General features: G+C 36.2%; 1 protein-coding gene across 5 annotated transcripts in view; it reads right to left on the bottom strand.

The window, feature by feature from the left end:
- LOC310903941 (uncharacterized protein) overlaps positions 1-26671 on the bottom strand; it is a 216787-nt gene that overhangs the window by 92142 nt on the left and 97974 nt on the right. For all 5 annotated transcript variants that reach the window (XM_083848043.1, XM_083848042.1, XM_083848039.1 and 2 more), the window contains one exon: positions 661-768. The gene's annotated coding sequence lies outside the window, so the exon portion shown is untranslated. The remainder of the gene's footprint in view (positions 1-660; positions 769-26671) is intronic.

Below are 26671 nucleotides of genomic sequence, written 5' to 3' on the forward strand. Positions count from 1 at the left end.
GTGGCCTTCAGCCTACTGCATTTAGTCACATGAAACAGCCTCCTAAATCTGAGAACCTTTTGAACATGAGCCTTTCTGGTCAACCACACAATGGTATTTGTAAGATGTTTCACAGAAACTAGGATACACAATTTGGTAGATGGGATTTGCACTCCAAATCTCAAGCTTAAACTTTGACTGTTACATTATCTTTTTTCTTATTAATTCAATGATTCTATATTAAAACTTACATATTAAAAACATGGTAAAACAATAACACATTTAACGCCAAGTTTGAGAACAGAGCACCTTCACATCATTATTAGTAGTTCAGTGTACTGTACCTGTTTAGTATCTGTAGCGAAATAATCTATTGAAGAGGAGAATACCTCACACTTCCACGAAGTATTTGAATCATACATACACCTCCTTCTATACAATAGAATTAGTGATATTTACCTACACAGTATATAATGCTCGATGATGAGGAATGATATTATGTAACTCTCACTTAGTTGTACCTTCAATTTAATTGTTATAATACTTTGTTGTATTATGATACTTAAAATTGATCAGGCCATCTTGCTGGTATGTATTATATAAGCACAGAATGAAAAATCACTCCCCACTTGACTTCTGCCATCAAAGACAACACTGATTGTGTTCTAGAATTGTTCTTACCTTTTTTTCCTTTGTCCACTGTCTACGTCCAGGTGTCTACCAAAGGTCCTTGCTTTTATCATTTGTCTTCTCTTCCTGGTCTCTTCTCTATTAACCACATTCTACATCCTGAAAGTACAAAAGTGGCATTTACCTTAGAAGGTGAACGTATAAAGCAGCTGAACGTTTTCTGTTTGCTAACAGTGCTGTACAACTCGTATATGCAGAAAAGAACTATAGCCAGTCCTAGTAATTTCCAATTATTTTGGAATAATAAAAGATGAAAAGATGTTTGAGGAAGCTGGACTCACTCATACACAACCTGTACATTTACATTAGACTTAAATTCAGTGGAGAAAGAGGTGGGCAACGAGTACATACCATGGAATACTGAAGTTAAAAGAAAGCTGTGGTTTTACTTTTTCCTAAGTTTTCATATTAATTACCCCTACTTTTGATAGAAACCAGGTGAAAACATTGAGTTAAACATAATCAGCATCTCCAGTGTTTCTCTCTAAGCAGTCACACATAATCTACCATACATTTTTAATCATCTTACGCACAATACAGATGGTCAATACGAGACCTTTTAACAGAATATTGACTAGTAGTACTAAGAGATCTTCCTTTACGTTGTTGCCCTTAAACTTGTAACAGAGGATGGCTGTTTTCCTCTGCTCGCAGTTCTATATTGAGGCTTAATTCTGTTCTGCCTACAGCAGATTTGACGATCAAAATTGTCATTTACACGTTTATTGTTTAGTTAGGATTTGAATTCCAATTGCTTTCTTTCAACATCCAAGTGACTGTGCAGGAACTACTAAATATTGACAGCTGCTGACAAAAAACAGTGAAAATATATAGCAGAAAAGGTTTGGAATTTTAGTTTTGTAGCACTTTGCAATAAAGGCAAAAAGGAACAGAAAAAGAGCAAGCAGGCACTCACTCTCTGATACTAATATGTTTCAAAGCTGCTGTTAATTTTTCTGGAGTCTTATTTTGATTAGTGTTTATAGCTTTAAAAAGTTATCTGTATATTGGTAGGAAAATACTTGCTTTTTTCCTTTGTCTAAACAAGATGGCCACAAAGATTAGTAGTACAAGACAGGCTTCCTACCTTACATGAGGACAGGGGCATTCCATTTTTGATAGTGACCAAGTACAGAAAAGACACAGGTCTCTGGTGTTGACTTTGGTTTTGCAGTAAGACTGACAGCCTTCTTAGAGTTGGAGAGCTTATATTTACACTTACTGTCATAGCGTTTCAGCTACCTCATCCTGTTTACGGATGATTATTAAGAATTGCCTTCAATGTCCATTGGACATCAATGCAGAAGACATCACCTGGATTTCCAGTCTAACTAAAATGAGGTACAATTTTTCCTAGGCTGATCATAATTTCATGGCATCTTATGGTGGTCAGGAAGGCAATGTTGATGTGACATACCAACATGTGACATACCAACATATCTCTCAGACATTTCTGTTGCACAGGGTTTTTTTTGTGTCATTGTGTTATTATTTGTTTGGTCTTATCCCAGCAACTACAACTTTATCCAAACCTGCTCATAGTCCTGGGTCATGTTTTTCTATTAAATACTTTTTTCTCCCTCAGATCAAAGCATAATCTGGTTAAAACATAAGATTTTTTTTTTGTGTGTGTGTGTGTGTTTTCCTGTGAAACAGTTTAGGTGCCAAGAACAACCCAAATTGCAGCCTTAAGAAAGGCTGCCTCCCAAATGGGACGCTTAAAAATATGCACTGTTTTTCCAACAGAACCTGCCAGAATCCTGCTGATCAATCAGGCTTAGGAAAACATCGGGCATCAGCTGCCTCCTCTAGAAATTCTTCTGTATTCTGTGATAGAAAAAGTTATCTCCCTTAATTCTATTTATAAGCAAAGCTATTGTTTTTTGTTTGTTTGTTTGTTTCCCTCTAATTCTCCTATATTTTTCTATTGTTCTCAGAGAACTTTCCCTTTCAGCCTCTGGATGAGAGAAATTTTCCTAAGGAAATTAACTGTGAGATAGGTGAGATCTTTAAGCTCTATTTGGTGTTCTGTTGGCAGCTTTTCTATTTCAGTAAAACACCCCCAAGCACTCTCTTGGTGCTTTCCAGCTAACACTGGCCCCTTTCTTATTACATTATCTTAAACTAACCCCCACACCCCAGAAGCATTACTAACTGTATCGTCTTCCATTTGTTTCTTATACATACTTTACAGACAAATTTGCCTAATGGAGATAAGATCATGACACTAAGCTGAGCACTCCACTCATACAGCATCCTGTCACTACCAGTACTACTAGTATGGTTATGTCATGATGCTGATCCATACACCACACCAAGTAAAAGTTAGTCACCTTTCTGTTTGCTTTCAGCCTCATTGTTTCTGTGGAAAGGTAAAAAGATTTCCAGCAACCAGACATTAGAAAACACTTGTAGTATTTTTTTCTACAAACAATGTGGGCTTTTTAAAAATGTGTCAAGCAGCATAAAACCTAAACATTACTGGCACAGGTCGAATAGCCAGATGCTTTCTGTTCTTGCTGCATTCAGTGATATCCTTTCTACTTTGCTATATGTCTTCTAGAAATTACCTACATATCCTCTGGTTAAAGTCAAGAAAAATAAAAGTATTCCTACGGTTGATTTTCTTGTTAGGAAGTCTCTGCCATCAAAGCAATGAAACAACAAACTGCCTGAATTCCTGTGCCACCAGTAAATGAAGCCTAAAACAAACAAGTTTGACTCTTCAAAACTATTTGAGATTTAAAAATATATATTTTTTAATTTTCATTGCTGATTATAGGGTAGCTCAAATGTTAACACACAAAACGACAAAAAGGAGTCAGAGTTTGAGGGTTATAGCCATATTTCTGTAGTTTCTTCTGAAATTATGATCTCAAGAAACCAGAAGTAGTAGGATAAAAATAAAACTGATTTTTTCACACTTAACTGAATTATCACAAACCTCACAATTATAACCAACTAATATAAATAAATAGTGAAGTAATTATCCATCACATAACCTTTGTTAGAAGTTGTTCTTCTCCGGAATTTCTTTACGTTTTTTCCAAACAATTCAAGTAATTTTTTGAGTCTTTTTAATGTTACCTACTTAACCTTTTTTTGTCAGTTGTTGAAACAGACCTTTGAAATCAAAGTAATAGGTTTTATATTTTTAAAGAAAACAAAGAAACAAACAAAAAAACACTCAGATTTAGATTGAAATTAAAAAAAAAAAAGTTGCTGTAAATATGCTGATGACATTCCAACAGCAAACTGTAAGAACATAGATTAACATAAATGTCCAGATACATATAAAGGACTCTACAACATGCTGAGGTCCAGCTAGAACTTTCAGACCTAAAAGTTTACTATTTCCCCTCTTTTAGGTCAGCCAATAAATAACTTGTCAGTCAAATTATCCAGAGATTGTTTCTTCCTCTGGATATGATCTTTAGGTGACTGAAATTGTTCTGAACCAGCCCTTTTGCCTGCATTCAATAACAGCAGGCATTAGGCACAGATTGTCCCTGTAAAAGATTTGCTTTAGGTCTAGAAAGAGAATAACAATCTGTAGTGTCATAATATGTTTGGCAGATTCTCATTGTTACAGGCTCTGCTCCTTCCTAGGAGAGAAATGAAGCAAGTGCAAAGGAGCATGACTATATTTTGCAGTACTAAACAAATGATTCAGATATCAAGTCACTGTCAAACACTTCTACTTTTTTCCTTCCCTGAACATTCATAAGCAGCCTTCAAAAACTAAGAGATTTTCAAAAACATCAAACTATGTACACTTTATTTTAGAATTTACTGTGTCTCACTTGATATTTTGTGTTTGAAACACAAGACAGATTGAATTTATGTATTACTTTTTTTGCTGTTTTTTCAAAATATTAGGGAACAGCTACCAGCATTTATTGGAAATTAAGGACTTTTTCTAAAATTTCAGCATGCCAGTGGGAATATAAAAATAAAAATGGATCACTCTGAATTAATCTCACTGAAAGTTTTAGATCATGTATTTTGAATTTTTAACCAACGTCTGAACAAGAACTCTTAACTGTCATTTTCCAGAAATGTTTAGGCAATTAGCACAGCAAATCCCATGGGAGTAAACCAGTAAACAGAAAAACAGGATTCCTGATTTCTGCTATAGAATTTGTCACCCAAGAAGGTAATTGCAGCTCCCTACACTTCTGCCACTCATTATCTATCTTGCTTATTTAGGCTGGTACCTGGATGAGAGCTGCCTTTCATCAGATGTATATATGGTATCTAGCACAACAAGGTGACAGTCTTTAGCAAAGTTAGGAGGACTTCTGGTATAAATAAACCTTCAATAATATAGAGAAAATATAAAACTGATAGGAATTTCTCCAAACTCTTAATTTATACTGAATTACATATGCAAATAAAGATAAAAGTTTTCTTACCATTCGACTACACATATATGTACATAGTATTACAGTTTAAGAATTATCCTCTGAGGATAACGAACGTGAACTTCATGTACAATAATACAGTATCAAATTTTATGACTGACAGTTATTTGCTGTAACTACTCTTTTTCTTCCGTATTTTTCTTTCATGACAATATCCCTGTATGGTCTAATATTTTTCCAGCGAAAAACGTATTCAGCCATTTCACTCATTACCCAATCAATTGTTGAATAAATTATTCATAAATAGAATTAGTATCTTTGACCTTTGGAAGATGGAAGACACATAATGATCCTAAATAATTAGGAACTATAATTATGAATATGGAGGAAATAGGGAATAGTGTGACTGCACTTTGAATAAAAATTCTTGCAGACAATAAGCTGTTCAGAAAAAAGTTTGCATGTGATTTCATTTCAGTGATAACGCCATGAATATTTGCAGGATAGTAACATTTTACTCTTTGCAGACAATTTCTAATTCCAATACACCGTTAGTCCAGAGAAACAAATCAATAGCCAGATAGAATTTTGACTTTACCAGTCAGAGTTCAAACAAAACAACCTACTAACTCTTATGGAAGCTATCCTGGGAAAAGCTATTCTGAGTGCATGGGCGGAAACTCACGTGACTCATGACTTAAACATGTGATCAGTGTCTCAGTGTAAAACATCTATGCATCTCACTAGATAACCAGCAAATATTATATGTAAATCTTGCCACCTTTCTGGTGTCTGTTTACCAAAGGTAAATCCTCAGTTATCTCATTTTTATCTTTTTGAATATTATGCTTAATGAGCATTCCTTGACTTCTGAATTAGCTGTTTGAATTTCTGCTACTTTAGAAATACTCAAAAGGGCAAAAATGTGTGTTTATTCATTTTATTAAATAAGAACATGAAAAGCCTTTTTCTGTAGTCAGGTAATAGTTTACATAACACTGCATTTCAATATTCTCCCTTGAGAAACCATGAACCTACTTCACCTGCACCTTGCTCAACAGATTGAAGCTCGTTTTCCATACTTGGGAGCTTCTGATGCTTTTCCCTTATTTCCCGTAGAAGTAATAAACCTGTAGAATCATATTCCTGTACCTAATTATAGAAGAATTTACTGCTGGATGTGGTAGGACTATTTTCCTTACTGGAGGATACCGTATGTAGATATAGCATCCTTGTTTAAATTGCATACAAGCACTTACAAAAGGTCCTCTAAAATATAGCAGAAAATGACAAACATTCTCATCCAAGTTCTAAACTTGCTTGTAGAATATTAAGTAGGACTATAACTCTTTATCAACTCTTTATCATTATATTTTAGAAGTTGCTTTAGAAATGCCAGAGAAAAAATATTACGCTGTTTTACACAATAGCAGTTTTTTTGTTGTTTTTTTTTTTTTTTTTTTTTTTTAAGTAATCACACTTGCACTTTACTATTTTTGTTCTCTTACAGAAATTATGGGAACACACATGGGAAATTATTAACATACAAGTTAAACTAAAATTTTACAACATAGATCATTTCCTGTAATGTTACTGCAGTGGTCATCATCAGCAGAATTTCTGTCTACCTGTTTTCAATAGACCACTCAAGACCTACAGTGGAACAAGAATTACATGGCTTCCAACAAATAGCTCTACTCCACGTTTACAGTTAGTTCTGCAAAGGGATGGGACTAAGGTGAAGAAGGTCGGACTGCCAAAAGTCAACCACACATTTCCACTCAATAGCTTTGTATATGGTTTTCTTTCCTTATTCTCATACGTCTACCACTGAACAAAACAAAGACCCTAACATGGTCCCACTTCAACACTAATTAAAAGGCAAATTCTACAGTGCATACATATGATGAAACAAGTAGCAAACTTTCTCAGGGCCATCTCTAACAGGCACGTTTACTAAAGAAAAAGCCTTGTTGCTGGTCTGTTCTCCCTTCTGATAACTGCCTGAAATCATAACTGTGCTCACCTTCTTTTGCAAAGCTGTCTGAAATATTACAATCCTGAAGTCATAACCCCATCATGGCTTGTGGAGCTGGATGGCAAATGGGAGCTAAAAATCTGCCAGTCCAAATGTGCTGAACCATGAATGCCAATGAAAGCCTCTTGCTTTCTGAATGTCATCAGCATTAGAAGTTAATTTATGGACTCCTTTTCCTGAAGTGCAGACACTTAATCTGAAATCACTGACAGGCTGGCAGTTTTAACACTGAGTTGGGTATCAAAGTTCTTCTAGACAGAGGCAGGAGAGCTGCTTCCTTGATTGCCTGATCAATATTCCACTTGAGCTGAGATACCTGCCACTGGCATTGTATCCCTGACTACATTTTGCTGCTTCCTGCTTAATATTTAAACTGCGAACCTATCTAATGCAAAATCAGATGCATAAAGATATGAACACACTTTTATTCACACATTCTAAAGGATTTTAGACTGTGTTTCTAAAAAGGTTTGCTTTATAAAAAAAAAAAAGTGAAAAGGACTTAATTCCTCCTGTCAGGTCAGGTTTTCAGGATTTTTTTTTTCTTTTAATACCTTGGAATATGAACGCAAAGCCCACAGCTGGGCTTCAGGGCATCAGTAGCTATCAGACTCTCACTTAGCTGTGTGTCTCTTCAGACTAATTCCATTAATGCTCCATTGAGGGACTAAACAAGCAACAACTGACCTGCTGGGTTCCAGTTTTGTCTAGGCCTTAATTTTCCAGTGTATTTTTGGCCTCCCACTATCATTCTCATAGATGGAGATATGTCTTGTGATCATCTCAAGGTATGATGTGGTGTTTACTTCACTAAGAACTTCCTGATCTGAGAGCAGAAAATGCAGAATACCACTACTATAATCCAAAGAGAGCTTTTTCTTTTTCTTTTTCTTTTTTTTTTTTTTTTTGTGGAAAAAAAAGTGAAATAGAAGAGCAATTTGACAAATTTAGAATTTGTGGTTAAGCCAAGGTCCCTTTCCAGGATCAGCAAAAAGCAGCAATGTTGACATACCTTTTTTGTTGTTTTCTTAAAATGATCACCCTTCACAGAATCTGAATTTAATTAACAAACTCACACCAGAGTCACGGAGAGCAGTGCACTCCTACCTTTCATTGTGTGAACTGAAAAAAATGAGACTGGGATTCCTTGAGGATGAAGGCTGAACAGGGAAATGCGACTGGGAGATATTCGAGTAAGCAAACCTGTTTTGTAGTAAATTATGTGAGATATTAGATTAGCATTAGAATTGTGTACTGTTTTTAAAGCAAATAGGAAATCGATGGTTATGTCATCACCCCCTGCTGACACCAATGACTCTTACTGTAAGCAGCCTTCAGGAAAGCAGGAGACAGACAAAAATGTGAAGAGTGGAAAAAATGAATGTAAAAGAGAAGCATTACAATCAACTGGTTGATGGGGTTAGAGTGGTTGTCACAATCATTAAGAAAAACATATAAAGACAGACTTGTCAGGAGGACTAACCAATTCCAAAATGCATTTTTGCTCACTCTGCCCAGTGTCCAGCCAACAGATTTCAAAATGCTTTTTGCTAAGAGTCTGCCACATTTCCAAATGAATCAATACACACTGGGACTCCATTGGTCTACATTATTTATCTGTTGTAATAAGCATGCTTGATTGCCAGGGCCTGTCATTCCAGAGGCCAAATCAAAAATATGATATTAACTTCTTTCAAAGATGCAGCATCCAAGGCAATAGAAGAATGCAAATAAATCAATTCTGCATGCTTAAGCCCATCTCGCTTTCATGCATGCCTGGTGATGGAAAATGATTTTTTTCCACCCTGCCTTATCATTCAGAGGTATGAAAAACAGATTTTGTCACAGTAATGAAGCACAGGAAAAGAGAGCTTGTTATGAACTGATTACAGTTTAGATTGAAGGGTAGGTTTTCATTAGCTTTGTTAGACTGGGCATAATCTTTGGAATAGAGTAATTACCCCAAAACAAACTTCTGAATGAGAATGTGGGTCCAATGTACAATGTGCAAAAATAAAAAAGCAAAGGGCTAATGAGTAAAAAACAAAAATAGAAGTTCTTCCAAGCTAAATTAATGATAAATGTTAAGCTTTTCATTAAGAAACAAAGTACTACAAAGAAAGTACAGAGTCTATTTTAGGAATCATGAATTTCTCTTTGTTTAAACTTAGTTCTTCCTGCAGTTAACTTTTTTTTTTTTCTTCTCCAGAATGTCCAGGGAGATACATCTATCTTTCCATCTGAAATTACTCAGGCATTAGTGATAGGGATCCAAATCAGGCCAGTTACCATGTGTTTTACTTACAGTCAGAAGCACAGAGTATATAGCTGGACTTGGCCTGAGCGAAACTTCTTGTACTTGTGTCCACAGAGACTAATCCATCTGCTCAAGACCAAAGAAACTGCTACAGACCTTATTTCTTTTCTCAGGAAGATGCTGAACAAAAGATGATTATTTCAAACACACAGAAGAAAAAAAATAAAAATTGCTTACTCAGAAATATTAGAGAATTCTTCTCTAAAGGACAAGTTGTTCATAAAAGGAGAAATAGTTCTCTATAAAATAGATTAAAAGCTGTAATGATGGTATCATTAATTCTCTTACAATTCAATCTCATCTTTATATAAAGTACCGACCCTCTCTACCCTATTATGTTTTAGTGTCTGATTTATGAAATAATCCCAGGACATTAATGATGCCACAGGTAACAGTTGTAATATTTCAGGTGGTTTACAGCACTGCTCTAACAATGGAGTACATTTTGTTTGAACTCCACTGCACTTTATTCTTCATCTCATAACACTTGCTTTGGGGAGCACTGAGCAATATAGGCATAGTTTCAGTCACAATACTTCATAAATTCCTTTCCTCCACACTTTATCTTCTTGCCCTACTCTCCAGTGGTCCCTTCTCTCTTTCCGTGGTCTCCTTTCTACACACATACCTTTTGTCTTGCTGCGTATCTGGAACAGCCTTCACATTCACATACACCAGATGTCTTTCTCCACATTCTTTACAAATCTCCCCCATCTTCCTCTCTCATCATTAATAATCCTCCTCAGCTCCTTTTCAAGTGTGGTCCTGTGTATACAGATATACACATGCACACACAAAATTTTTCTTTGCATATTTAGATTGCACTTTCTTGCAGGCATAGTCCACTGAGAGAAGAAATCATTCAATCGATACGTCAATTGAGAAGAGGCCAGATCACATGGGCTCTGAGCCTCACACAGTCACTGCCACCTTTTTCCCTTTTCCCTCTGCTGTGACACTCAGCTTCTGTCTCAGCTTGGACAGTCTCAATAGCTTCTCATAACACAGCTTTCTATCATATGCCAATAGCAGTGCTGCTACAACAGCACCTTGTTCAAGAGAGCCCTGACCCCTGTTTGGGCCTTTGCAGACTAGGATGACAAAGAAACAGCATTGGGTATGACTGCAGACTTTCAAACTGAACATCATATGATAAATGGCACAAGATTTTCTACCCTAAAGAAATAACTGAATTTTCAAACACATTTTATCCTGACTCATCATGAAAATCTGGAATCTTAAACTGCAGTACATGTGAGTACAGAACAGCTATAGGGATGCTGCTCTCAGTTATTCCTTGTGCTACAAATGCCTTTACTGTGCTTCTTTCCACCTCTCCTTCCATGTCTTTTAACCTGTCTCTGTCTTACCACAAACTACATGGTGTCACAATGTACTGAGCTACACCAAACTTATCCAAATCAGAATTGTATCTACACTGGGATTCCTTAATAGTAAAACAGCCAATGTCAGTTAGCCATGAGTAGCTGTCTTTCTCTCTTTACTCCTGAAAGTTCTCTCTTATTGAAAGAAAACAGGTTACATCTAATCATGTGTTGTTTCGCTTTGGTTAGGCTGCGATATGAATTCTTTAAAAAATAAGTCTTTACAGCAATTTAATCAGACAATTTTGTGATTTGATAAGTATTTTCTTCTTCCTTTTTTTTTTTTTTTTAAATTATGCTTGCCAAAGCAAATTTTTCTACTTCTGCCCCAAGACTTCCTCCAACTACATGTATTCTTGTATGGCACGTAAATATCCAAACAGGTCACATTGTTCAAAAATCTATCCACTTGTTTTCCAGGAAGAGCATGAACTTTCACTGATAACAACACTTTTGTTCAATACAGTATCCTTTACCTTATGAGTTAAAAATTTTATAAACCTTAATTAAATCATAAAGAACTCTTAAGGATTAAAGAAACAATATTATATTCACTTTGGATCACATAAGCTTAAGTGAGTAAAGAGAGAATCCTGATCCTGAATTTCTTGAGCAAAATATTCAGTTATCATTGTACAGCACAGCATAAATTCTGTTAAATTTTGCATTTAACAAAGACTAAATAGGACAGACTAGCACCCATTGCAAAAATCAGTCACGCGTTTGTGTATTCCCATCTGTTTCCACTCGATTAACATCACAGTATTTGTAAGGCAAAAAATTGGACTAGTGTTGGAGAGAAGATGTATCAGTAACAGACTGAGATCCTGTTTCTCATTAATATTAAACTTTGCATCAAAGTCTTTTCAAAATACGTTTTAAAATAGTTGATGCAAATGATCACTTTCTCTCTCTCTTTCCATTTTCCTTGAACAAAATTGAGAGCAAAAGTGTCAGCTATTCTATTGCAAGTTTGTATGACACAATCACTGTACTGATTGCCATGGACATCCTGCTTCTTCCTACTGCTGCAGAATCAAGTTTTCAAAGGTTGCTGGAAGAATTTAACCCCAATAGATCCTGCCATCACACTTCACTTTTTCATGGTTTGTTATTTCTACTGTGCATGACACAGTGAAAGCAGAGGTCAGGGCCCTATTAAGACAGGTTACCAAAAGCTGGAGAAAAGTGAATTCATACCACCACCACCATTAGATGCAGTGACCGCACTTGCCTCTCACTGCTCATTGTTTAAGTTAAACCTTGACCCAGCAACACAAAAAAAGAAACATTACTGCCTTCTTTATTCCCTACTGATGAAAAAGAAAGTCCTGCCCTCTATTTACAGTGACATAAATCTAATATCCATTACAAAGACCGTTTTGCAAAACATAGGCCATAAAATTTAGGTCAGGATTTATCATATTGGGCAGAACTACCCAGAACTATGAGCAACATGTCTGAGAAACAGACTCCGTGTCTACTTGAATATTAAAAAGAAAAGGAAAAGGATCTGAATCTGTACATCAACGTGTCCAGATCTGCAGAACTTGGCATGCCTGAATATGAGGAATGGCCACACAGTTCCTTACAAGGTTTTTACTTTGTTCCTGTATAATAAATACTGTATAATCAAGTCATGACTGTCTACTGCTCCTCATTCATAGTACCAATACCTACACCAGAGAAGGCATATTATGTGGGCCTTCACCCTTTCTAAGCACGATGAAAGGTTAGAAAGCACCAGGGAACAGGCAAGCCACAACACCTAAGCAAACAGGCTGAGGAACTCAGCTGCTGGGCCAGCATAAAGGCAGAAGAGTAACATCCCTCCTCACAGGGCAAAGGGACGGGCTGGGGGTGAATGTGTAATGAATGGAATAACGCAGACAACCAGATTTTTGGTAACCTTCACGAGCCCACTTTCAGGGAATTGAAAGTATACAAAGAATACACTGTGGATGCAGAGGAAAGAAAACAGAATAGATGACACGGTAGAGGCAGGCTGCAAGAAACTTAACTGGGGGTTAAAGGAAATATTAGTCAGCTGGAGACACAGATGGAAGGCCTGGAGTTTTCTTTCTGCTTCCTTTGACTAAGATCTTCTCAGTTCAGATCCTTACACAATGCTTGCTCTGTAAACCTTGAGAAATCCAGACTGTGCTTCAAGTCTAAGGAACAGGTATGCATTAGAGGAAGAGAAATGGGAGGAAAACAATAGCAGTCAAGACAGACTTGAGGGTCAAAGGATATTACACATTTTGCTTGTTCTCTTATTTCACTTGAAATAAATCATACTTCTTTTTTTCTGCTGTGTAATCTATACTCATGGAGATGCAAAGTCTGGATGCAAATTTGACAAAACTGAAGACGGATGTCTTCTATTTACAGAATTACCATTCCAATTAAACAAGTTATTACCATTAGTTTGAAATCAGTTCTCTGCGATTAAACAGATTCCTGATTAGGCATATCGCGATCAAGTGCACTGCACTGTGCAAGTATTTTGGTATTACGTACCAGTGGATGTTTTGAATTGATCAATTTAATAATTCTTAAATTAAAGAAAAAAGGGCTGGGAGGGGAGGAGGGCATGGGGGAACTTCCATGGAAAGGTTATTACAGTACGATGGTACTTCCTTTGGAGAAAAGGGCATTGAAAAGCTTAGCTGATTGAGATGTACATCTATGCAAGATTTATAATATACAAAATAATCCTCTGACTTTAGCAGTATTGGCAGATAGTACTAACAAATCAGTGCTTAAAATGCTAACGTATTAAACGTATTACTTACAACTCTCAATATTTTTCAAGCATAAAAGATTTTTAGAAAGTCTCTGGACACGGTGATATCCATAATTTTATAAACATATTATGATTATATTATTATGTCGATGTGAGATGTCCTCTCACTCATTTTCATATGCTTTATCATAACATTTTCCTCTTGTTTTCCTCTACTGACACTGATTATTTTAATTTATAGTCATAGTCAGAGCACTTGGAAGAGCAAAAATATTTTTTCTTATTATAGTACAGAGATTAAACATATTTGAACCCATCCCCTCTGGCAATCAACAGATGAGGAAAATAGATTTTTTACCTGATGCAGCAATTATAGACTGTGTTTCATAAACCAGCAAGAAATATAATGACCTTTCAGCTATCCTTCATTGCAGAAGAAGCCAACAAGTCTTTTTCTCCAGCAGTGCATTCATAAACAGCAATGCTAATTTAAGAGAATTCAACATGCAATAAAAGGTAACACAGAGAAGAATCCTCATTAGATTGAATAAATAGATGGGTATAAACTCATGCTGTGTATATTTTCATTTCTAAATAATTATTTAACATTATCTATATAAGAATTTATGCTACATCTCAGACCTCTATTGCAATATAAAATAGATTGCTATAGCATTATGGATATTTCTGTTCTGAAACTGACATTCACATTTATGTAAGGTAATCATCGTCTAGCCAACCCCACCATGATTAAAGATGCTTCAGTCCTCTAGCCTTCCCCACCAATTAGGGTGCTTCAGTTTGGAGTGGATTGTGTACCATTGCTGTATCAACATGGTGCTGCATTTCACAACTGGTCTTTCTTATGTCTCTGAAAATGGATTTTCTTATTTCTCTGATCTCATCATGAGATAGCAGTCACATTAAGAAAAGGCTATTTACATTCTTAAACTAAAATAACTACCCAAATGGCTTGTTGAACTGGACTTTATAGAAGTAAAATTCCCCATACCATGCCCTGAATCCTGCATTTCATGACTTAGATTTTCTTCCCCAGTATAACTGCACAGACTTTACTGGAGCTATTCTAATGTAAACTGCAGATAGGAAAGACTGTAACAGATACTTAGAAAAGAAATTTAAGATAATTTGCCTTTTTCTTAAAAAAAAAAAAAAAAAAAGAGAGAGAGAGAAACAGAACAAACAGAAAACAAACAAACCAAAAACAACAAACCTACGTTGACTGTAGCTCTTAATTCCAGTTCTTGAAACAGAGGATGTTTTCAACTCCTTTGATAACAAAAGAAGACATTGCTGAATAAACCTATTGTCTTTTCTGTGTGCCTATTTTCACTTTGATGTACACTAAATAAAAAATGAAATGACAATTCTAAAATATGAAGACACCACATTGTTGTCACTCTGAGTTCTTACAAAACTGATCCACTCATGCTGTTTAAGCTGCTGAAGCCTTTGAAGTTGGAAAATACTACCACATGAACTTCTAGCATTGGTAATTAAGACATAGTGTGGCAAATCAAAGGGGACGTGCTACCTAGTGTCTACAGTTCCTTCCTAAAAAAATGCAAGCTGGGAGTCATGATAATAAATCAATTGGTTCTGCCTTTCAGTAGGAAAAGACCTGTAACTTGTTATATTATAACTCAATCCCATCTTGTATCCAAGATCAATTCCTCTTTCTCTTCATGCTTTATGATCTTTGAATTTCTTTTTCTTAAGAGTAGTTTTTCTTCTAGAAAAGGAGGGGAATACTGTGAGTTTATTAAAAAAATAAAAAAAAGGAAAGAAAAAGACTCATCATTTGTCTTCTCAGCAGGGAGAACAGGAATATTTCCTTTCCCCTCTCCACATACTACCACATTTTTCTTCTTCAAGCTGTTGTTGTTTTCCCATAAATTTAAGCAGGTTAAGCTTCTGAGGCTGTGCTAAGAGCTGAGCTGGCAAAACATGGTATATAAAGGTTTATTAGCACAACTGGGTTATGTAATGCATGTGAGCCTCAGGGAGCCCTATGTTCCAGGCTGTAGACTACCTTCACATTTTCTAATGTATTAAAAATATAAACTATACAACATTTCCATAAAAATAAATTGATATGTGCCCTAATTGGAAAGGTACAGAAAGCTCACTACCATATTAATTTGCTTACTACTGTAAACCATTTTATGATGTATGCCTTTTGGCTGAAGCTAAGTCATGGGTTTCATTAAAACATTTATTTTTTTCCCATCTCTATTATTTTTTATGGCTTAGTTTTTGCTTCGAAATGGGTAGCAGGATAAGGAGTTATTAAAAATGCGTGTATACCTGGGGGGCACTGAACATTCTGTTTGATTCTAAGAAGCAAAACCAGAAAACCTTCTGCACAGTGATAACATAATTCAACATTTTCAAACCTGTGGGCTTTTACTTGGCATTTTCTGCCTAAGTTTCCATCACTGCACTAAAGCTTTGGATTCTCAGAACTACGAGCATCTCCAGCTTCTACAGATCAGTGCTGGACTTGGTGGTCAGCCCAGCACACCAACCCAGACAAATTCCACAAACCTAATTGCACGTGTGCAGATTAGCACCTACTGACCATTTCCCTCCTCCCCATCTATTTCGGTTACAGCAGCAATGCCTGGGAGAACAGATGTATGAATTAGATATGAATTAGACAAACTTTGATTATCTGTAACCATACCTGCAAAAGCTAGATCTCATATGCTTACATCCTGCCCATCACCTTGGACTCCTCACATTTATTAGTGCATTACCATACAGCTGTTAGATTTCTGCTGCAGAAACATCCAGAAAGAAGCTTCAAGCTCCTACTATTACTGAAGGGTGCTGTCCGAATAACACTGAATGCAACTTTGCTCATGCCTCTGACACTCACCTCCTGCATGATCTTACAAAAAATATTTATTTTACACAGGAAATCTCCTTTATTTAAATCATAAGATGCTTAGGGCACAGCGTGTTTCTCATTATATATTTGCAGTGTCTTTTGTAATAGGACCTGATCTTGCTTGGGATTTACAGGTGTTACAAAAATAAGTATTACATATCTGTTCCAAAATGCTGTTTTGATTTTTGTCAGTCTTGCATCACAAAGTATGGTTTAACTTCAAGTATGGTTAACTTCCTTAAAGATTGTTTTGTGTTGTTTTGTTTCTTACCCCCACAATATCTGTAATTAAATACTTCCAAAATACCAAATATCACCATTTTCTCTTGACTTCTGAACTGTGATAATAAAAAATATACAAGGTTATGTGTGTTAAGGAAACTACTTCCTGATAATGACACTAAGAGCAAATATATAGATTTTTTTTTTTTGGGTGGGGGGGGGCAGGGGGATCTGCATATATATGCATAAAAAACAACAACAACAAAACTTATTTCCTCCCCCACCCATCTATTCAATTTCCGGAGAGAGCTTGTTAAAATGACAGTAAGACACTGCAATGAAATGAAACACGCAATCGAATACCACCCAGTGCACAGCAAGAGTCACAATGTTCATCCAAGTGTGTACACCTATAACAATACAGACTCACTTTGCTGGCCTAGAGACAGCTCTTTTTACCCAACAGATTATCCCTGCTGCTAGCAAAGGAGGACTGTACATCGGAACTTGCTCCTTAGATGTTCCAAGATGAGATTCAAAGTCTGCTTCTGTCATGTTAGACAAATTTAGAGTTCCATTTCTGAACATAAACAAGACCACTTTCACCCTGACCCAACCAGCTTCAAGATAAGATACAATAAGATAATCAGATAAACTTGAAAAGATTTTTTGACCTGACAAATTCACCCCTTCAACTTTTCTGGTAGCTTCCCAGCCCAGAATTAAAAACATTTATTTAGCAGTGACTCGTTAGAATCAAAACAAGCCTATGATTCATAGCTAATCAGGGAAATTCATGAAGCAAATGGAAGAATGGATTTAAAATGCAGCAGAGAGTCTTTGCTGAATATAAATGTCCCACATACCTGATTAAACAGTGCTATTGGCAGGCTGGTCATTTAAGCTTTCTAAGTTGCACCCTATTTTCCTTGAAGGTTTAAAATGTCTTAAAATAAATAAACAAGATTTTTTTTTTCAGTTAAATATCAGAAATAAATCTAGGTCTTATAACACCCATCTGTTCAACTAAAATTATATTTAAAGAGATATGAATGGTCTTTTAATCTAAGAATGCATTATCTCAGGTAAATTTAATCCTGCACAAAACCAAAGGGATTATGTTGTTTCTGAAGGTAAATATATGCATACACACATACACATATAATTGAGTGCATGCTATTGCCATTCATTCATCCAGTCATGATTTTTATGAGTCTCAGAAAAAAAACTATAGCTATTAACAACACAATACCTTTTAAAGTTTATTTTTTAAGTGTTTTTTATTTTCCACAATATTGCCATAAACTAAGGCATACATATGTGGTGTACACTTGAATTCAGTTAGTGTAATAACATAAACAAATACTGAATAATTTGAAAGCTGCAGTGGGACATAACATTCCATGAAAAGGTTAGAAATGCAGCTTAATCTCAAAATAGCCATTTGGAATAATCCCATATCTAATTTAAATAATGATAAGATTAGTCATAACATGCCACATAATTTCATATTTGTGATTAAGATACTAAAAAAGTGCTCCGTGCAATGTTCCTAAAGCAGGGAATGTGTCTTCATGAAGAGGCTACCACCAGTAATGCTCCAAAACCTCATTGCAAACCTAGTCTCTGAAATTAGGAGTACAAATAAGATTTTATTTCCTAAAAGGTTACTTACTACACTGCAGAACTCTTCAGTTTTGGATTTAAATCTCTTTTCTTTCTTCTACCAGGTATCTTTACTTTGTTTAGTATCCACTAAATCACTAACTACATACACTTCATAGCACTATACCCCATGAATTTCCTATGTCATGTCTGTACTTGATTGTCCTCTAATTACTAGTAGGATTATGTTAAAACGTGGTTTTCTTCACGGATGACTGAGAAAGCCTAGTCTCTGGCTGAACTCCTCTGATGCAAAGCTTGCACCAAGGGGCAAAAGTCAAATAAATTCAATGTTGAATTTCAAGTTTCTCAACATGAGAAGTTTTTGACACAAGAATATACATGCTATATAATTCTACCATTGCTATGAAATTCATATGTTCAAAGGACTCTCAGTGTTGTCACTTAAATTTGGTGAAGAAATTAGATACCACTGTAAATATTTCATATAAAGGCTTTCTTTTCCCCTTATACTCCATAGCAAACACACACAGGTGACTAAATACTTTGAAATAGTTTCATTTTTGTTAAGAGGCATGCTTTCTAATACAAAGTATTATTAGGGACGATTTGTTTTAAAATGACAGCTTTATTCAGATCTCTTGCTTTCTGATTTCCAGCCCTGGTGGAATAAGTCCAAACATAAAATCATCATGACATAATCCTATGCCATACTTGAGTGAATTGCTCCAGCTACGAGCCTGCTTTGCTCATCACTTGATACAGCTGAGTGATTTTTGTTCTTGATACTCCCTTGTAAGAATTCCAGAAAATAAGTGCCTTTTTTCCCGATTTTCAGAAATTTGTTTATAAAACACAGGCCACATGTATGCAATAAGATATCAAAATGTTGAAAACAGCTGTTGCTGGTACTTTTTTCTTTAAGTAATCTATTTGTCTCCCACTTCTATAAAAAATGTTTTTTTTTTTCCCTTTCAAAAATATTACTGCAGAATATACATATAAACAGTATGTTTATAACATGTCACATGGTAGGGCCTTAGCATATTGAAACAATATTCAGCACAGGAAGAGAAAACTCCATAGAGAAATGACTTGCTAGAATAAAAAGCCAAGTGAAAGCCATATAGGTCTCTGGAAGACAATAATCAGTCACAGCATGCCCTGAGAGCTGACAGCGCTTGTAATAAAAAAAAAAATAAAAAAATAAAAAAACAAGGCTAGACACAAGCAAGAATAAGAAAGGCTAAGTCAGTTTTAAATGTATTTCAAAAGTCACCTAAAAGAAGTAAGAGTCCCTATGAAACCATGTTTAATATATGATATGGAAAAAAATACCTAATTCTTCGCAGATATTTTTTTCAACTTCAAGCAAAAAAGGAATTTTATCTTTGCAAAATAAAATTAAACAAACCCAAACAAAGTTGTCCTGCTTAACTGCTACTGTCAATTTATATCAGGACTTGTGAAAAAAATAAATAAATCCATTCATAGATTGCACAAGAAAGTCTTGCAGGAACATGTGGAGGTGCTTAAACTTTACGCTTGCTTCCTCTCTGGTTGTGAGCAGATGTAGATATATGCTGAAGTATTTGTGAAATCAGATTCTAAAATTAGAAGCCTTAGGTGCACCTAACTAAATTCCTGTTCTGTACCTAGTCACTTAATATCCTTCTCAAATCACCATTTCACCTTTACATATGTTATAGAACTCAGTTTTTACATAAAAAGACTGTCTAAAATGAAAAAAAAAAATCCTTAAGACTTTCTGATCCCCTGATGAATTTCCCTCTTTTCTTACCTTTCTATAAACAAGGAAATTACTTTAACAAATATCTGCATTTTACAATTAACATACCAAGATCCTCTTAAAATCACAAGTTACGTTGAGCATCTTGTTCAAGGATATGACATGGCAGGTGTTAAATCTGACAACACTCCTTTTTCCCACAAGAAAATATTCATAAATGTTTCTTGCCCCAGTGATTCATTTCAATTTCAGTTTCAAATAGATTTTGCTTCACACCTAAGGCTGTCAGATACATACTACGGTCTTGGGTTTAAATCTAAAATGCATCAAGGGAATGAAGGAGATAACACCTCTTTTATTACAGTTTAGGGAAAACAAAACAAAACAAAAAATCACTTTCAATATCAAAGTAGGGCACTGACTATTTGTGTAGGCTTCACTTTGTGCTTGAAAAGCTGAAGACGACCCACACATCAACTAAATATACCAAAGGTATGCCACTGCTCCCAAAATATCAAGTATATAGATGGATATGCAAAAAAGCCAAGCCTTGACACACACAAAACAGTCTGAAAGAAATGAACCACTGTATGCAAAATGTCTCTTTCTTCTTTATCTCCCTGTCTCTGCAGCTCCGCCCTGGATCTCTCATCTCCCTGCTGCTCAGAGCATCAGAGCTATGCAGATTCCTGTGAGCATTCTCCACACTCGTAGAATGTCTCTAAGCTTTTGTCTGTGTCCAAAAGTTCAGCAATGCTACGCTCAGCACCATGAAAATATTTTTTAAATTGTATATTCTTGCTGAGACACTGGTGTTTTTGTGGAGACTGCCTTGGTCTAAATTAAGGAGGCTTACACATTGAGAAGAAATAGATCTCAAGAATGTTATGCTCCTTTCCTAAATAAGGTTAAATAATAAAGTACTTTACATGCTTCCCAAATCTGGAGACTAGTCAGAAGTGTGATGTAGGAGGAAATCCGGCTCAACAGAAACAAAGAGAACAGATTTTAAAAACTCTTCTTATCCCGCACTGGATAATGGTAGGTCAGGAGGTAAAAAGGTGAACAAACCAAACCCTTCTAAGTGGCTTCCTCGACCCACTGGAGAGACCAGCAATCAATGAAATGAAAAAGGAAAGATAAGTAAAATCCGAAAAAAAAGAAAAGGAATAGTGATGATTTCTTTAAGTCCACAGGAGAAATAGAAGAACTAAGGGGGATAAAACATAAAATAGTTTGTGGAAGTAAGAGAGGAGGTTTCTGGGTAAGGGCAATTCAAAGAGATTGCTTTTTTGATTTTGGAAAAAGGAGCTTGTTTGTAAGATGAGGTTGTGAAGATCCCATAGCTCTAGTAATTGGTGTTCTGCTAATTAAGTTGCCACCAGTTGGTGAGGTAGATATTGTATGTGTTAGCAGGATTAAAATACTCCTATACCAGTGGGCTCTTTTCTGCAGTTTGCCAAGGTTAGGACATGTATTGATTAATGCTGCAAACATCCCCAGTAAATACTTCACTCTGGTGAACTATCACTTTCTCTCAATGTCACAAAGGCAGTAAACAAAAACTCACATCTGAAAACCATATTTGGCTTGGTAAGAATCTAATACTGTGAGGTTACGTTATGTTACTGGAAATGACTGTCTTTGTCCAATATTAACTATATACTGTCAGTACATTAAGCATATGCTGTATCCTCCTTGGAAACAAATGAATTAAAACACAACAAAACCCTAGATGATGCTTGCAGGAAAATGCCCATATTCCTTATTTGGTCAGTCCAGGACTCAGTTACTGAAAAGCACCTCCCTTGGCAGGAACTCCAAGCATGGTCCAGCTCCCAGTACCTGTCCTTACATTCATGGACAGATGTTAAAATGTTAGAAATATCTAAGCAGTACTACGTAATCATTTAATGCTTTGGATTGTCTAAATAAAGAACGTACTGTAAACTCTGACTCAGGGTCTTCCCCTGTTGATACTGAGCTAGGTGACCTCTGAAGTTGACATTTCTTCCAGTATTAAGATGATCTCGCTAAGAACAGCTACATTTTTCTGAGATTACTGTGACCTTTGTTAATTTCAAGCTTTGACACTGATACAGAATTCCATAAGGATATTTATTGGCTTTGATTCTTCCAGAACTAAATGCAGAATGTTAATCTCTCTTTTTCACGTGACACAATAAAAATAACACAAAGTCAGACAGTTAGACAAATAAAAAGAGAGGAAGAGAGAAGGAAAGAGGGGAGGAGAAGGGCAAGGAATGTAAGTGGGAGGGACAGAGAGCGAGCAGGCGTGCAAGAGTCGGAAAGCAAGAGAGCAAGCGTGAGTGCATGAGCAAGAGAAAAGGAAGAGAGAGGAATGAAGAGAAACAGGGAGGGGGAGAGAGGGAAAGGCAGAAAGAAAAAAAATGGGTCAGTGAGAGACAGAAAGCAAAAATAGGAGAGAGAATGAGAAAACAATTGTCTTTTGGCTGAACTCTGAAATATGGCCAAGTGGCAAAGCTGGTGATATGGAATTCATGAAACAAACACCTGCTTACGCCATATGAAGCCCGGTGACTCTTTTATTTCATTTCTTGTGTCAGAATTGTTAGCAAGAATTTGTAGTAAGAGCAAACCAAAAGTGAGGGATGATTTCCACCATTCTTGCTCCAAAGGACTACGTATTTAATAAAGACTTTCTTACTCCTAAAATAAACACATCCAAAATGCTTAGTTCTAAAAAGGTCTCAGAGCTTCACGTACTTGGTCAAAGAGGAGCTCCACTGACTGTTGCAGCTGGAGAGCGCTGCGCACCCAGTACCTCACCTTTCCATCCCCCATTCCATCTCCCTTACCGGAACTGCCAGCCCACGTGTCAGACTCTTCACTTCACTGTTCAGTGAACTGTTCAATTAGCTCAAAAATTAACTTCAATTTCTCCAAGTGAAAGTCATCCAGGACTCTGACACTCCTCCCCACCCCCAATCGCCCCCCTCATCTTTATATGGAATCAACATCCGTCTAAGCTCTGTATAAAGCATAGTTTGACGCTTTTGGAAGAACACAATGACTGAAAGAAAGAAAGAGATGAAAGAAAGAAATGACTTTAAGGCTTTACCCACGGGAAAGCAGGTACACCGATATACTCCTGCCTCTGTCAGGGGTCTTCACCTACTCTGGGTGGAAGGAGGGTTTCAGCCTTCTAAACAACCCCTGGGGTCCATTAACATGATGAGACTAACACACTGCAACACACTTCAGCAGTTCTTCTGGATTAGATACACCAAAATATGGTATTAAATCTGTAGTACTTTTAGCAGGGCAATTTAATTAGAATTACCCATGGATAGTTTAAAACTGAATCTGCAGATCATTTATTACTGGCCTGTATTTACTGATGCAGCAACAAACCCATCTGGTTAGGGCTTATTCCTTAATTAGTTAATTTAACATTTTTGTCTAAAATGAAACCAACTACAACTGTATGTACTGCACAGGGCATAAATCACTCTCTCTATATTATATAATAAAACAACTTAATAGGGAGTGTTTTTTTGTTGAGGCCAATTTTTATATATTTTATTCATTGTGCCAGAAATGTCAGCGTGAAATTGTGACAACAGCTGGCTAAAAATGAAGGATTATGACCTCTCCTCACAGTTGATTACACGCTAAAAATTAATTGTGTCACCCCCAAACACTGAAGCAGTGAGTACCTAAAGCAGAGTGTAGCTGAGTGTGGATGAGATGCATGTAAGAACAAATAGATTACAAGGCACACAAATCAATGCTTGTTATTGCTAAGTCATAAGAAATGGTTTCTAGCTAACAAATACTGAAAGAAAGAGGAGAGGAGAAAGAGGAGAAAGAAGACTAAGAGAGAGAGAAAGATTTAATTACCAGTATATCTGCTTTGTACTCTGGAGTAACTGAACTAAGATAAATTCTGAGACTAGTATCCATCTGTATGTTATATTAAGATGCTTGTACAGTCATATCTTTCAAAGCACTGAGTTTAGTCCACCAATCATTAAAAAAAATATTGCAGTCCTTTTCTATGCTGTAAGTAATATAGTAGGTCTTGTTTCTTTTAATGTTACAGCATCTTTCTTCTTGATGTTACTTTTTGCCAGCATTTGCTACAGGAAATATTGATCTCTGCTTCTTCAAAATGAGTTTTTCTTGTACCTTCTCTTACTCAGCAGACAGTACAGTTTGTATGTTTGATATTGCGGATTCTCTCTCTGGGGAAAGCTCTGTTCAGCCACTTCACAGTTTCTTTCAGCACAATTCTTTTCACACTTTAAATAGTATTGCACTGTGCCAATTGTGGGAAAAAAAAAAAAAAGACTTGTTTTATTGTATACATTTAGTTATACTCAAACCCATTAACTGACAGCCTGCAGGCTGATCAAGCATTAAACAACCTATGACTTAGTCATACCCTTTCCCAGAGGTTTACAGCATGGTAAGCTCACACAGGAGCTTCAGAGAAGCTTCCGTATTTGTGTGTTGGTCAAAAACATATGAAATATTTTAATTTGCCAACTCACTGCTCACAAGGCAGTACACTTAACACTGGAAAAAACAGACTTTTTGATCACAATTCAACATGGTACATAAGCACATTCCTAACAAAAGTCTACAGATTTTTGTCTGTACTTTACACAGATATGTTTGCATTTCTTTGGGGACATGCTTCAGTAACCCTTCATTTCTGGGTTTAGATGTCTAACAGAGGTGAGTGGCTTCACTCACTTCACTTACTGACAGATGGGAAAGCTCAGTAATGCTATTACTTTCCATAAGCTGAAACTGTGGCTTTCTGCTCATTACAGAAACTGCAAATAGAAAGTACTGTAAATAATACACAAGAATTTTTTTGTCTGACCACTGATGATGGTGGTTGGAAATAAGTCTGTGAACACTGGTAGGTGTTGGGCTGGGAAGAGAGCAATCTGCTTGCGTTGCCATATCCTTTCAATCCACTGTCTTTATTTTCCAATGCTTACGTGTTTATTTTCCTTTGCTCTTACCATCACATGAACCACTTTCTGACATGTAACTTAATTTTCAGAAATGCTTTGTCACCACATTTTTCATGACATAGTTGGGATTGCTAGTCTCAGAACTTTTTCATATTTATTTACTCTTCTTTAATCAAATTAATTAAAATGGCTTTAGGGAGTAGTTTTAGGTCCTCATTTTAAGAATGTAGTAGCAACATCTGTGGGATCTTTTTCCAGCAGGACAAAACAATAACAACTTTCAGTGCTCTCCTTTGAAGAAGGAAGTCTCACTGAAGTGATTCATCCAGCTGTGCCTCCACTGGCGGCAGCACAATTCAGGATGTTCATGTATCTCGTTGATTTATTGCATTGGTTATTATTGGTTTTCTTTAAAACAAACAAACAAACAAAAACCAGAAAACCAACAGGTTGAATGGATATTATCAGTTAGAAATCTTGACAGGTTTGGGTGGTTTTTTGTTTGTTTTTGATGTTTTTTTTTTCCTTTTGAATAAACTGAAATAGTTTCAGATACCACACATATCCCTGCATTTAATGTCTGCTTTTTTAGTTTTATATACATTTTGTTTTCATCTCTAATCCTTAAATTTTGTAATGATTCCCTGTTTAACTCTGACTGTATTTTGCTGAGCTAAGTAGATGAAAGCATATCCTATATTCTATTTTACATTAGGAAGCAAGTCTATTCAGGGCTACGTAAAGAAAAAAAAAATGAAAATACAAGATCCATGACAGAGATCTCAAGAAGTCACAAGCCCTAAACAATAACCTGCCCACTCTGTTATTGGTTAGTTAGTGTCTGATCTAAAAATTGACTCTCTTCTCACTCCAAGAAAGAAAGAAGCTTAAATATTAACTCTTGAGGGAAAAACAAACAGAAAGATCCTGCAAAAAAATGAAAAAGTGACTTTTGTTTACAAAGAATTGCTATAACAGCAAAATATGCCATGTAATTACGAAGTTATCATAATGCATGTTCACACAATTGCATGCATTTATGATACATAGACAAGAAAACAGGTATGTGCCATTTGTTTCTGTAAATGCATGCTGCTATCCGTAACTGTGAAGACCTTCCCTACAGTCAGTAACCAGACTGCTTAAGCAAGGTTAACAGTAAGGTTCTCATTTTTACTGCTGGGACCATTCCCAAAGGTGGCTCAGTAGCCACAGCCCTGGCCAGCTAGGGAAAACTGGCTCAGACTGCGTCGGTCCGTGGGGCTGCTCTGCCTCTGCCACGGTACGGCAAAGCTGCCAGTCACCCCGCCTGTCTGGAGTGCAGGCTTGTGTCTACTTTATCTACAATCTCTTTGAGTATAAATGGATGTTTGCTGGGTTCTAAGACCACACAAATCACCTCAGGCGGAATAATAATTGTACTTGTAGCTGCAGCCAAGCTATTTCATGGACATGTTGGGTTGGCAGAAGAGCGAATCAATTTATAAAAGAGTGTGCAGCATTAGATAAAGCCCAAGCCCTGACGGCTTTATCTGATGGGTTCAGTTTGTTTTCTTAGAAGTGAGTTGCCCTGAGGCATTCTGCTGAGTTTTATCGAATAGTCACTTTATTTTAAGCAACAACAGAGGCTTGATAGGAAGGGGGAACTTGCTGAAAGGTCACCTGCA

This window comes from Anser anser, assembly GCF_964211835.1.
Source record: "Anser anser genome assembly, chromosome: 9".
Classification (NCBI taxonomy): Eukaryota; Metazoa; Chordata; class Aves; order Anseriformes; family Anatidae; genus Anser; species Anser anser.